The sequence below is a fragment of the Aptenodytes forsteri genome, unplaced genomic scaffold (genome assembly GCF_000699145.1).
Source record: "Aptenodytes forsteri isolate BGI_AS27 unplaced genomic scaffold, ASM69914v1 Scaffold87, whole genome shotgun sequence".
NCBI classification, from domain to species: domain Eukaryota; kingdom Metazoa; phylum Chordata; class Aves; order Sphenisciformes; family Spheniscidae; genus Aptenodytes; species Aptenodytes forsteri.
The window spans coordinates 1,449,619-1,463,718 of NW_008796041.1; the positions used below are offsets into that span (position 1 = coordinate 1,449,619).

General features: G+C 43.4%; 1 protein-coding gene across 1 annotated transcript in view; it reads left to right on the forward strand.

Moving 5' to 3' along the window:
* Positions 1-14,100, forward strand: part of CAMK1D (calcium/calmodulin dependent protein kinase ID) — a 178,760-nt gene that overhangs the window by 964 nt on the left and 163,696 nt on the right. The window lies entirely within an intron of this gene.

Consider the following 14,100-nt stretch of genomic DNA (forward strand, 5'->3'; position numbering starts at 1 on the left):
AGGTGTAAGGAAGAAAGTCTTCACTAGGAGGGTGGTGAGGCTCTGGAACAGGTTGCCCAGAGAAGCTGTGGATGCGCCATCCATGGAAGTGTTCAAGGCCAGGTTGGATGGGGCTTTGAGCAACGTGGTCTAGTGGAAGGTGTCCCTGCCCATGGCAGGGGGGTTGGAACTAGGTGATCTTTAAGGTTCCTTCCAACCCAAACCATTCTATGATTCTATAATGATCTGGGTTTAAGTCACTAGTTGTGATATTTTTAAGTTTGTGGAGGTTGTTTGTGGTTTGGTGACTCATCATAGCCCGGTAGCTGTTGGGGTTGGTGTCCCCAGAGAAGGGACTTTAGGGTCAGCCTGGTGAGGGACCAGAAGTGTAAATAGACAGTGTGGAGGGGAAGACCAGGAGTATAACTGCAGTACAAGAGTATGGCCTTGGCAGGTTGGTGAACATTTTCATGGGGACTGGGCTGGCTGGGGAGAAGTGTGGCTTTCCTTGGCTGTCCTTGACCCCAGTAGCTACAGGTCTTGAAGTGGGTGGCACATCCATTTAGTAGGGATGGCAACTTCCGAGCATGTCTAAAAGATGTTTGCTGCATGGCCTCAGTGCCCTTCTCATCAGACACTGTCACCCACCCATGGCTGGCACTGTCCCTGACAGTCCCAGCGAGGAAGCTGAGGATACGAGGCAGTGAGACAGACTCGATGAGGGAGATGTCCCCACAACGGGAACTGGGTGCGACCAGTAAATGGCGGTGGCTGCTGCGCACCCAATGAAGAGTGCTTCCCTAGCATTGCTCGTCTGGCTTAGGCACGTGGAGGGATAAGGGTGGGATACAGCCCGTGTGGTGTGGCTTTCACCCGTAGCTATCTCCTCCTGGACTAAAAATCTCTTTGCTTACATTTTCAATGTTTTATAGTTTTGCCATTTGTTTTTATTGCTTGCTTGAAAAAAAGAAAGCGAAATTGTGTTTATTGTGTTTCTTTAGTTAAAAGAATCAAATGATGAGTCCAATCTTAAAACGAAATCAAACCCAAACAACAGGAGTTTGGGAGCTGCACAAGTGGCTCATTTCCTCTGGGTTTCTAAATAAGTACAGGTCCATGAAACATGTTTTTGTTCCCGTTTTTTCTATACACAACATTGTGGAAACTTTAAGTAAAATCTGTCCCTAAATAGGCATCCCTGGGACGTGCAGCTGCCAAAACAAAAATCAGGCAACAAAACTGGGCTTGTGTCCTGCAAACAATTTATCCTGCTCTCTTTTTTCTTTCTCTTTAATCCCTTCCATTTAATTTTCCTGACAGTTTTTTTAGGCAATACTGTGCCTAGCTGATGCTTCACCCTCGCCCTTTGGGTGACTGCAGCCACCTCTGTATCAGATCACGGTTTCTGGCAGCAACCGTGTGAGCTGCTCCATGTCCTGCCCTGGGTAAATGCTCCAGCTGTAGGGATGCCTGGAAGGTTGATCCTCCATGGGACTGTCAGCCAAGGTATAAGTTAGTTTTGTATTTGTTGGTGTCTTATCCTGGTTGTCTCTCACAATTGCTCTGATACCTTTTTGGGAAATGGTGCAATGAAGGGTATATTTGGGCTTGTACGATTAAATTGCATATAGTTCTGTGAAAAAGCAAAGCTGGAAGTAAAACTTTGCAATGACAGCATCAGCTTATTGCATTTCCAGTATCTATCTGCGTGGTTACTAGGACAGTTGAGGAACTTCTAAATTAATCGACTTCCATCTCCTTGTAAAACCACTTGATTTCCTTTTCTAAATTACATTACTCTACATTTAGGCATGGTGTAATCATCTGCCCTTCTCACACATGAGCAAAATAAATGTCTGCTTACACAGGGTCACCCTTTTTATTTGAAAGAAAACTTTATCCCCTGCTAGTACTTAAAGGCCTATGTAACTTGTCTGTAACAGCATATAGATATCTTGAAAGCATAAGAATACTCTTTTTCAACTTTCAAGAAAATATACTTTGTGGAAATGCTTGGATTTAAAGCAGATGTTTTCTGAAGCCTATTGCTTTGTTTATCTTGACATGGAAAGGGTTACACTGCATGCCGCACATCTCAGAAAGCAGCACATAGTAATGGACTTTTTATAGGCTGAGGAGACACCAATTCTGAATTTAGGGCCAATCTAATATTATTCATTATAATGTTTTCTCCATCTGCATTTTTATTGTTGCTTTGCCTCTTCGTTCTCTATCTGATTCTCTGAAATTGTCTGCAGAATAGTAGTTTATTAAAGACCAGAGCTGCAAGTCTGGCAGCAGTCAAGGAGTTTGGAGGCAGAAGCTGATCTCTGCCATCAAATAAAGCATAGACAAGAAGTTACTTCTGTTCGGAGGAGAAGATGAAGGGCACAGAAGAGGCTGTGCTACCCTGGCTGGTGCCTTCTGAAGGGTTGGTGTGGGAATTGGGGCCACTCCTAGTGCAGCTCCCCTTCGGTTGCTGGAAAAAAAATAGTCTGATGGTTCTTTCCTGTTCCCTGGCACCAGTGCCAGGATAGATGTGTGTAGTTCATGGTTGTGTACTTGGTTGTGCATATGGTGAACTGAGTCACGTGCACTCAGTAGTGTCAGAGGTGGAAAGCTTGGCACAAAGCTTGGTACTCTCTGCTGTAAACTATGGCTGCAGTTTGGGAGCCTCTGGCAAATTCACAATAACAAGTCATTTAGCAGCTTTAGGACACCTCTTTGCATGATTTTCACTGAAAAAGGACCTAATTTTGTGTGCACTAGCAATACTGACCAGCAGGTTTCCTACTTAGCAATGTGAGCCTGCGAACATTTTGCCTCTGCTTCTACCCTTTGCACTGCCTCCCCGTCGAATGCACCATCTAGTTCATGCCCCGCGTCTGCTGCAAAAAAAAAACTTTCCCAGAGATCACGACCACTACATATAGGATTTTCCCAGGATGTGAATTAAAAGCATGGAATTTGTTGCTGCAAGTTACCAGATCTCACCTCTTTCCAAAAAATGTGTCTGCTGCAAAAAAAAAAATCTTTCCCGGAGATCACGACCACTACGTATAGGATTTTCCCAGGATGTGAATTAAAAGCATGGAATTTGTTGCTGCAAGTTACCAGATCTCACCTCTTTCCAAATGAAATTAAAAGGTTCATGCTTTGGCTTAGCTCTTTTTGGCAATGTCATCATGTTGCCATTGAGATGTATACAAAGCTGGGCAAAGAAACAGGGCTGGGAGCAGTAAACCTCCTACATACCCTGCAGTTTGGAGGGGAAGAAGGTGGCTGCTATTTGCCAGAGGGATCATGAGACAAATTCTGTCGTGTGTCTTTGTACGTACCAAAAATGCATGGATGAGCATTGCATATGACAGTATCTGGAAACACCACCAGTCACTGTTTTGCTCTGTTGGAGATATATGGCCACAAACCCAGGAGAACAGCACTTTACTATGGCACTAGGGAGGTTATGAATGTGTGGCACAATTCTGGGGTGTCTAAACTCTCAGTTTAGTAAAAATTTTGCAAAACTGAGAATAGTGATAGTAGGTATTGTTACAAAAGCTAGATTTTTTCCTGTGGAACCACTGGTTGTGTAAAATAAAGCAAAAGGAAACTTTGAGCAGGTCTCAGAGTAAGAAGCATTAGTAATATTTAGAACTCTTCTCTTGCAGTAAGTTGCATCCACGTTGGCTTTTCTTGAGAATTGAGTTCCTCTCTCCAGTGTCTTAAATGGCATCTGTAGATGACTCTGCAGATGTGAGCCAAGGGCATGGCATGTAGCCCATAGATTCAGCATGGACAATTATGTGTCTCAGTTACTAAACTGGATACTGATCTAAGCATAGCTGATTTTCCAATAGATGAAAAAATCTTAATTGCGATCTCTTCCATGTGAGTTACCTTTACAGTATCTCTTTCCACCCTTTTTTCCGCCTCTCTCGTCATAAATGTGTAATTTCCTGAAAAAATTTCCTCTACACATTTATTTTTAGGCTTGTGTTTGTTTACCAGAATCTGTCTGAAGCCTGGCTAGATAGCAATTCAATATCCACTCATTGATTTCCTAGCTCTCATTAGCTTAAATACTTACTCGAAGCAGAGGGTAAGGAGGTCTTAATCTTTTATTTTAAGAGCATTTGGTTTTAAGATGGCCTTTTGTGATCTGTTGTATCTGAATCAATTTAAAAAGGGACCATTTATATTATCATTCTCTTTAATGTTTACTTTTTGGCATGAGCATCTGGTTGTTTCTGTTTTATAGTACTTTGAAACGGAAACTCAGTTAGATATAGAAATTAATGAGCTCACTGATCGTTTGCCAAAGAAAACATGACATAGAAGATCCATGTAACAAATTAACCCCAAGATTTCCCTGAGAAACGCCATTTCCTTTATCTGAAATAACGAATGTGGAACAACTTAATGATTAAACTTATTATTTTGTTTTTGAGGGGGTCACCGTGCTTTTTGGAAGGCAGTATGATCTAAGGCAGCATTAGTAAACCCTGAATGCTGTTCCCAGAATTGATCTTAAATGTCCTCTATTAAGTGATTTCAATTTTCTAAGCCTCTGTTATATCTAAAACTCATCTTTTTGCTATAAAATGCTTTGAGACCCATAGGAAAGTGCTCTAGAAGAGCCAAAATGAGAACATTTGTGTCAGTAGTATGATTTGAGCCATGCTTCAGCCTTTTGTCTCTTCTTGGGCAGGGAATACATTCCCTATACAGTCCATATAGCTCAGCAATATGTTTTATCCCGGTCGGTTGTCGTAGCATACCAGGGACTGGCTTTTCTTACTGGCAAGGCAAGATTTTAAGGACAAAGAGAGTCAATTAACAATGCATTTCTTTAGAGGCAGAGACAGCTCCCATGTAGGAAGGTCCAAGAAGAAGAATTGGACACTGAAAGTGGAGAAAAGTAGTAGTACTAGAAAGCCTTGGATTTTTTTTTTTAAGTTGGCTGTATTTAAGTTTGAGACAGAAACGAGGGAAACTTTGAAGGAAGGAAATTGGAGAGAGGATATGAAAATATTACAGTCACCACTTTGCATGGTTTTAACACAAACCCTTCTAATTTTCTTGAACTTTGCAATGAAGAAAAAGCATTTTTCATGGGGGCACACTCAGACAGCAACAGTGTCTTGATGTGCTCTGTAATTTCTGTGGGTCTGACTGAAAGCCCAGTGATCAGCAAACACGTTTCATTTCCCAACTCCAACCAGCTGCCTAAAAGAAAATGCTTTTTTCTGGGGGGTGCGCAAATAAATTATTACACAGTCATAGAAAGTATTAGTTATTATTATACAGTTAAATAAATTATTACAGTTTTGAAAACTTAGCTCCACAGGCCAGTTTTAAAATCATGTCTTCTCCTCCAGTTTGCCAAAAGACCCAGCTGAATTACTGAGGCTGAGGCAAACAAGCCCTTGTGGTTACCATCCATTTGCCCACCTATAGCTTTTGTTGGTGCAAATGCAGTATTTACCGATGCCTAGATGAATCCTTTTAAAAATGAACTCAGCGCAAATCTAGGGGCCTGTGCGCATACTATCAGTATACTTGATCTTCAGAGCCCAGAATGCAAATATCTTCACTGCTAGAGCTCCCAGCTCTCTGTCCCTCCCTCCTCTCCCCTTCTCCTCTGCCCATTTCTATCTGGAAATGATAGGAAATGGGTTGCTTTGTGTCTCCCAGCCTGGGTGGTACATGGAGTGGTACACAGAGCCTCAGTGATTGGTGGGCTATAAAAAGCATCTTAAACTTCCTGTGAGTTACACCTTTTAGTGAGCCTGAAGCTTTAATATGGACCTAATGGTAGATCAGGAGACATCTTTGGATTGAGGCTTGCAGTGTAGATACCTTGTTGGTGTTCAGTACAAAAGAAGCGTGTTTTCTGTAAAGAAGTATAAAAGATTGCCCTCAGACCCGAGGCTCAGGTGTCATCATTCAAGATGCTAGATCATTGTATTGGGGAGCTTGTGTAGCAGCTGTCCTCACTGACATCTGTTTGCTGCACAGTACAGAGGAAAGGAAAGGTGAGCAAACTGTGAAGGTACTTCTGCAGAAGGAGTATACATTTTTTTTGGTATTATGAACATCACAAAGGTCAGGCTGCAAGTGAGAATAATTTATTACAAAAATTCTGCAGTAAACAGCTAGCCAGAATACATAAAAGTTCACTGGAGGAAGATATATTGAAGCAGCATGGTTTTTACTGGGAGAATATAATTGCAAATAAATGCAATACTCTATAAAATATTAGAAGGGCAGCATGGCATGCTTCCAGCTTTCGGTGCTGAAGTCTGATGAACAAATATTTGAACAGAGAAGGGGGAGGGAAGGGAGAAGAAAAGATCCATAGCATTTGCACGGGCAGATGATTTTCGGCTTGCAGTTGTTATGTTTCAGTGGGGAATCGGTAGTGTCAGTTGTTTAGGAAATACTGTTGACACAGAAATCTGGGACTTTAAAGAGTAAAACTCGAGTTCTTATCTTGCCAACTCGTCTTGTGATGCTGTCAGTCATCAGCAGCTGAGCAGAGCCTTGCTGAGGATATCGTTTGCTTTGTTTTTATTTTTCATCCTGGAATCCTACTTTATTTATCTTTCTTTCTTTCTTCAGCTTCATAGTAAGAGACAGTCCCCACCCCAAAGAGTTTGTGGTCTAAATAGACAGAATGCTAAGTCGCAAAGTAATTCAATAGCAAAAGCAAATGGAGAAGCCGGGTGTCCAGCCTCCTCCCCACCACCCTGTGTCCCAGGAGCTGCCACATATTACAATTATCCATTTCTTTCTGTAGCACTTGTGGTACTTCACAAAGCACCTGAGCAGAGACTGCCCCTGGGCTGGCAGACGCGTTCTTTAGGCTCCTGGCCCTGCTAGGCTGATTCTCATGTAAATCCTTCCTTCAAAGGAGCTGCTCATGTGAATGGCAGTTATTGATGTGAGGAAAGGCAAAGTCTGCCCATAAATAATGAGCCAGCTATAATGCAGCAAGAGCAAATCTGTTTATGTATTTTGCATGAGATAGTCACTGGGTTCAAGTCAAACCGAAAAAAAAAAAGATAATCTGTGGATCAGGGATGTGGACCAGCATTGGTTCCTCCCAAATTGCCAGGTGGGCTCTGTCTCCGATGCTCAGCATCTGAGTTTTGGGAAGAGGGATGAAGAGTTCTGCTGCCATAGCACTGCCTTCATGGTGATTAGGAAGCCCCCCAGAGAGGTTTGGGTGTGAATCCCTCAAGCTGGGGAAATTGGATATCGGTCTTCCACTGGTAGTGTGAGTGGTCTGGTGGCATTCACTCCCCTGCTGTGGACATCTTCGTTAGTTGTCTAAGGAAGTTGTGTTTATGTGGTCAGTGGGGAGACAGAAGTACCCCCCTATGGTTAATTCCTCTATCCTTCCTTAAAATAGGGTGGAGTATCTCTTTTTCCATGGCATAGACTAGATGCCCAACTTTAGATACCTACACTTGAGAACTGAATCCCAACCTCCATATTAGTATCACGGATAACACAGGTGGGAAGGGACCTCAGGAGGTCTCTCATCCAACCTCCTGCTCACAGCAGGGTCGATTCTGAGATCAGACCAGGTTGCTCAGGGCTTGATCCAGTTTGGTCTTAAAGGCTGGAGACTGCCCAACCTCTCTGGGCAGCCTGCTCCATCTGAACCTATACTTCATCTGAGTATTCCTAATGGTCTGCAGCCCCTCATATGAAGTATCCCGAGGCCACCTCTTATGTGAATCCCACACAGCCTTATGCACAGGTCAGGGGACTCGGTTTTGGGACAGCCATGGTGGTGGCTCCTCTAGGCATGCCCAATGGCAGAACTTAGGTGACAAAGCTTTTGCCAGGGAATGTAGGTTCAGATGGCATTTCAGGTGGTAAAAGAGGTTAGACCGTGTTTCTTGGATCTCTGCTACTCTGCTACTTAGTCATCGTTGTTCTGTTTGTGTTGCACTTTAAGCATGAAGTGCTATAGTTCAGGAAGTGTTTTGGGGTGAACGGTGATTTTTAAGTGCACAGCTTCAGAGTGGATTTATACATGCCAGCCCTACAAAGCCTTGCAGCATGGACAGCTTTGAGAGAGTCTGCGTTTTTTTCATGCTAATGCTGGAAGAATTGGGTCTCGTCCAGGGAAAGTGTTCCAGAAAAGAGTCTTTTTGGGTTATTTTAAAAAGGGATTTCAATGCTTGGTAAGAATCACCTCAAAATGTCTCCTCTCATGCATATTCGGCGTGTACAGCTTCACTGCGAAGTGTCCATGAGTGCAAACTTTGGAGTTCTCCCTTCCTCCTTTAGGGATTCTCTGTATAGGAGGAAAAAAGGAAAGAAATAATGAATTTTCGTTCACAGAGAACTCATCAGGAAACTTAAAATGAAGAGTTTGGGGAGAGAAATACTGTTTGGATTCTTTCTGTTCACTGCTTGACTTCTGAGCTTTTAAGGTTCAGGATTTCAAAGCTTCTTCCACATTCAACTGAGTAATTGAGAATTTCTGCTTTCTTTCCTTCCTTCCTGAAGCAACAGCGCAGGAGGAGGGTGCGGAGAAAAATCCGTCTCTCCTGAGCCTTAACCTAAGCCCCAGTCTTGCTATTTTGTAATGATGAGGCATCCCTCATAGCCTCATTTGCAGCTGCTACGGAGGACAAAACCTACCCCTGAGTATTAGCAGTTGTAAACTGTCCACTTGCATCTATCTGTTTCTTCTGTCTCTCCCAGCAAGATATTATAAATTAGGAATGATGTGGGAGCCTACGGGTGTTATTCTTGAGATTGACTCACTCCCATGGTGGCTTTTTGATCTTGTCGCCCAGTGAAAGCTCCATGGCTGCAGAGATTTATTGCTGTGCCAAATCTCAGCTGGATGTAGAGTAATCGGCAGCAGTCCCAGCTTTACCTTCTTCAGGGAGAGAGAGGGCAAAGGAGAGATGCTGCTTGGGCTGGGATTGTTCAAGGAACCACTTTCAACCTGCAAATCTTCTTGGAGAAATGAGCCTTGGAGTTGACTCTGTGGGAGATGAGTCTGGAGTAGCCAAAAAGCCCCACGCAGCAAAGCAGTGCCTGTATCAGGACAGAGAGCGGAGCGATTGCTGGAGGCTTTGGTACTACACAGAGGACCAGGTTCATCTCTGTGATCTGCCTGTCTGTTAGACCACAGATGGGGCCATCCACAAGGGCTGAAGCGGTCATGAGCTACCCAGCTACAGTGCTGCAGACATGCCTCCTTTTGCAGTAATAACCTCAAAGCAAGACTCAGTTCCCCTGTGGCTTATCTGAATGTCTGCATTGGGTCTGAATAGCTGTCTCGTGTGGAGTCCATGGAAAAGCTTCCCTTTTGACCGTCACAACCTTTGGTGGACACAGCTCTGAAGTTAGCCTGTGTGTTTTCACTGTGTGGCTTAGTGGTGTGTGAGGGTTTTGCTTGGGATCGTGCTTTTGGCTCCATCTGAACTTCCTTCTTTGGGAGGAGGATTGAAGAAACCAGCCCACACATGGGCCTTTATATGAGGGTTACTATAATTTTGTTTCAGGACTGAGATATTGCAGTGATGGGAAATGATGCCTTTTAAGGGGAAGACTGATGGGAGCTAAAAACACTGCTAAAACCACAGCGAGCGCTTTGCCATGGCAGGCAGATGTGAGAGCCCCGAATGTGGGGATCATCAGCCTTGAGATGTGGCTTTCTAGAAGGAAGCAGAGCCCTGGTCTGCCCTAGCCACAAGTTTTTGTGCTAAGTGGCCGGCAGTGGTCTTGGAGACCTGTACTTTTAATAGCAAATCTCGTCTCCTTTGCACAGATGTAGCAAGCTCAGGGACGGCTAGAATTGCTGCAGTTTGGTTGTGTGATAATAAGGAGCAGCTCTGCACTCGGGAGCCCTGTGCTCTGGCATTTCTCTGCTTTGAGCTTTCGATCCCCCTCGAACTGACACTTCTGCAGAGGTGGGTGTCACTGAAATGGCGTTTGCTGCAAAGAGCAGGAGGCTGCAAGCTGGTGTCTAATAACCGCAGCCGTATCAAACCTGCATGGCCATGTACAATAAAACAGGCGCTCGTTTTGCGTGCCACGGGGCGCTGATGGGGCTTGCATGCACTGCTCTCGTAGCAGCCACCACCCCCCCGGGGTCAAGGAGAGGAGCCCATGCTCGTGTCCCAGCGTGGTTCCCAATGGGAAATCTACTTACTTGGGCTTGTGCAGGGGGAAGAATTTAGCACTATGCGTTTCTGCAGTGCTTCTCATCGGCCTTGCTGTAGTGTCCTGGTTGGAAAATGATGTGGGGAGGCTGCTGGGGATGAGTGATGGCAGCCAGCGTGTTGGGCCACGCGAGGGGAAGAAGTGTCATGCAGAGAGGGAGAAATGGGCATTTGTGACTGTGTCGAGTAAAAATAGAGCAGTCCCAGGGGGAAGCTGTTCAGCAACCTTTAGGGAAACCAGACTTCTTTGGCAAGCACAAGCATTGTAGGAAAGTGAAGACAAATTTATCTGTGAATCTAGTGATTTTATTGGGGTTATACGAAGGATAATTTTGTCCCCGTGGCATAAGCCCTTTAGGATGGAAAAGTCTTTTAACCGCTTGGTAGTAAGAACAGTGAAAGTTTTCTAAACCTCAGTTTTTAGGTGGGTTTTTGTTGGAAATGAAAACTAATATGAATTTTTCTCAGAAAAGTTTGTTAAAAGTCTAGTGAGTTTTTCTTCTCTGTATATAGTAAAAATGTTTAGAAAATAAAATGTTATTGAGAACTATCCATTTTTTCATAGAAAGGTTTGTGGAAGGTACTCCTAAGCCTGCTTCAGCGCTGTTCTGCAATAACCTATCCATTTACTTCAGAAGCTTCACTGATTAATTTCATAGTTGCACTCATTTCCCTTCTTGGCTAGCCCTATATGTAATTATTTTTAATAACAAGAATATGAATCATATTATTCAGTATCTTACTATTACTCTTCATCTTTCCAGGGATGATGGAAATAGAGAAATTTGTGCTGGGCATTTTGATGTACACGATGGAAACATAGTAGATAGGTATTTTTCCTCAAGAATATTAGTGCTCACATAGGTCTGTGTGTATTGCTTGCAAATTTCAGCCAAATTAAAGTAGTTCACGGAGAGCCACATGAATTGAAAGCCCATTGCTGTAAATATCTGTGAAAGGAGAAGCTGTGTCCCAAAGAGCTTTCAGTGCCAGACCAAAGGTAAACTGCTGAGGTCCTGCGAGTAACCTGCAACCCAATGGGATTTGGAGCCAGGTCGCTTGAGTTAAGTCTTCCAACCACAAGACCATCCTTCACTTCCCAACGTGGTGATTTAAAACTTTAGGCCAGTTTTTCCGAAGTGCTGAGCATCCACCAGTTCCCAATAAGAAGAGGCACTGCATGGCGGTTCATTTTTTAAAATGGGGGGAAAAAAGGTCCACGCTGAATATAACCTTCCTGGTTATATGGTGATCATTTCCAGCAGACTTTCTCAGCTACAAGTCAAGGGTGTATCACTGTGTTTGTTGTTAACGAAGTACATCTCTCTGTTGTACTTATATCCCCTTAGAAGCTACTTTTTCTTTTACAAGCTGATCTCTGACATTGTGCCTTTGGGCTGTATCCTGCAGGCAGGCTCAGACAGTGCTCCCCTCCAAGTCATATCACATAATGACTTGTGAATGAAAGATATTTCAGATCAAGGAAAACAGGAAAGTTCAGTGCAAAAAAATAATAGCACAGCTCTTATCCTGTTCTTTTCATTCCCTGATCTCCAAGGGATTTGTGAAGGAAACTGTTCATTTATGCATATTCTGCAGATGGGGAAACACCCAGAAGGTCCAGAATCACTCAGCAAAACACGAGTGAATCAGAACTAGGTTGTGGGTCTCAAATCTCCTGGCCAGTCTCTTACTATGTCATTTTCCAAAATTATTATTATCTAACAGAAGTTTACATGGTTATTTTTGGTGGGATTATTTTTTTCTGAGTGAACAGAAATTTGATAATTTAGTTTTCCCAGTGAGTTTACCAAAGAGATGTGTTGGGAGATGGGACTTTTTTTAACCAGGGCAACTGGACAAATATCTGTCATCGAGAGGACGGCTTTAGTGGAGTGTCAGAGGTAGGGAGAATATTTTACACATTGGGACAGAGTGAAGTATCAGTGTCCCATGGCATACTTCAGCTGGAACACATGTCCCAAGTATATCCAACAGTTCTGCCAAACTGATAAGGCCTGAAAGTTGGCAAGGAAAGCTATTTCATACTACGGATATTGCATAAGAACACATTGGCCTCTCATTTATTTACAGGAGGATGTGTATAAAATCTGAATTCTGTTCTCTGATCCATGGTTGTTTAAAGGAAATAAGAGAAAGGGGGTGTAAAGCATCCTTTTTTTTTTTCTTCTGTACTCATTTATCTGCAGAAGAGAAGGCATTGCCCCATGTGTCCCTTGTATTTGGTTTGCTTGGTATTTCTGGAGGCTTGGCTGCATGCAGCCCTGGGTGCTTTGCTGATTCTGATGGAGCACAATCTGTTCAAGATAACAAGTTAAGGAAGCTGGATGTTCATACTTGCACTTGTTTGCTGTGTAGAATTGTAGAAAATAAAAAGGGTCATCAGCTGCCAGGTTCACACTGAGTTCTCTTGTTTCTCCATGGCCAAGATGTGCTTACTGATACACAGACTGTGTACCTGCAAATGCTGCTTTTAAAACAGGAGGTCTTAACTTTTTTTCAGGCTCTAGATCATTGCGTATCTCCTTGTAAACCCTGTTCAGTCCCATATAAGCTACTGCTTGGTAGGAAAGGAAGGAAAAGGAGACAACTTTGTCCCAGCTCCTGCAGCCATTCTTCACGTTTTCATGATGTTTGTATCATTGGTAATAGAGAAACATTGCTGTCTTCTACAGCCATGAATATTCATTGACTGAGGGATTTCTCCTGGTTTGTGCTTCTGTCTGTCTGTGTGAGTAAAACGAAGACCAGGATTAAATCGAGCACCTGAATTTTCTGAGGAAATTGGTAGCATTGGGTACTTCTCGTTTTTGGCAACCAGGTCTTTAATAGGGCCTTACTTGGTAGGATGGATGGTTGGGACTGTGGTGGCACAGGGCCTTGTGCATATCTCATGTAGCAGGTGAGTGTTCAGAGTTGTGCTGTTATCTTTCTTCCTGTTTTTATCTTCCCTCCACCTACTTTCAGTATTGCATGCTTTGAAATAGTTGGTCTTACACCATCTGAAGAAAGAGCGAAAAAAACCCCCTAAAAACTGACTTTTACCATCCTTAAGACATTTTGGAGCTCCTGAAACAGGCTGATCACTGCTGGGGGTCACAGCATGCCCGATGGAGAGAGGAAGGAAGTGAAATTAATAACATAATAGGTAAAAGCTGATTTTCATGCTCAACAGATGATTCACAGGAGTGGTAGCCCTGCAGAGTCTGAAATACCCGCTCAGCTCATCAGAAAGTTATGGTAAATTGGAAAAAACAGTGTTAGTAACATGGTGAACGTGGTCTAAGGCTTGCAGTGGGGCTTCAGATTTTCCTTCCAGATTTTTCAGCACATGGCATTATACAAGCTAACCGAAATCCATTTCAAAAGCAGAATCCAGTGTGGAAATTGGTGTTATGGCAGAGTTGGATGAAGCTGTCGGAGAATGGTTTGCTTTGCTATTAGTCTGTTTACGAATTTTGAGTATAATGATCAGAGTTGGGTTTATGTTGATTTGGCAGCATCTACCCAGGAACTAAAATTGGTTGAACAGCTAAAACGTCTTGAGATAGGCAGACCAGGACATCTTTCCCATGTAATCAAACCATGTGTTATGAGGAATTTGACCCGGGAGAGCTTAGTTTACATCTTTCTTCGGTAGGCTCCTGTGGTTGCATTCTCTGAGCTGGGAGTTGTGCGGAAGTGTCACAGGGAACAATAGCTTGCTTCAGAATTAATTATGATGAGATAAGGGTTGTGAAATAGAGCTGTTCCTCTTGGAGCTGTCAACGTCTCCCTCGTGCTTGTTCAAAGGTCGTGTTTTGTGGATGCCAGCGGCATCCCTGGTTATTAAAGCCACTTTGTGATTCGTACCATCTACGCAGGTGTCGTGGTTTAACCTCAGTTGGCAACTGAGCACTGC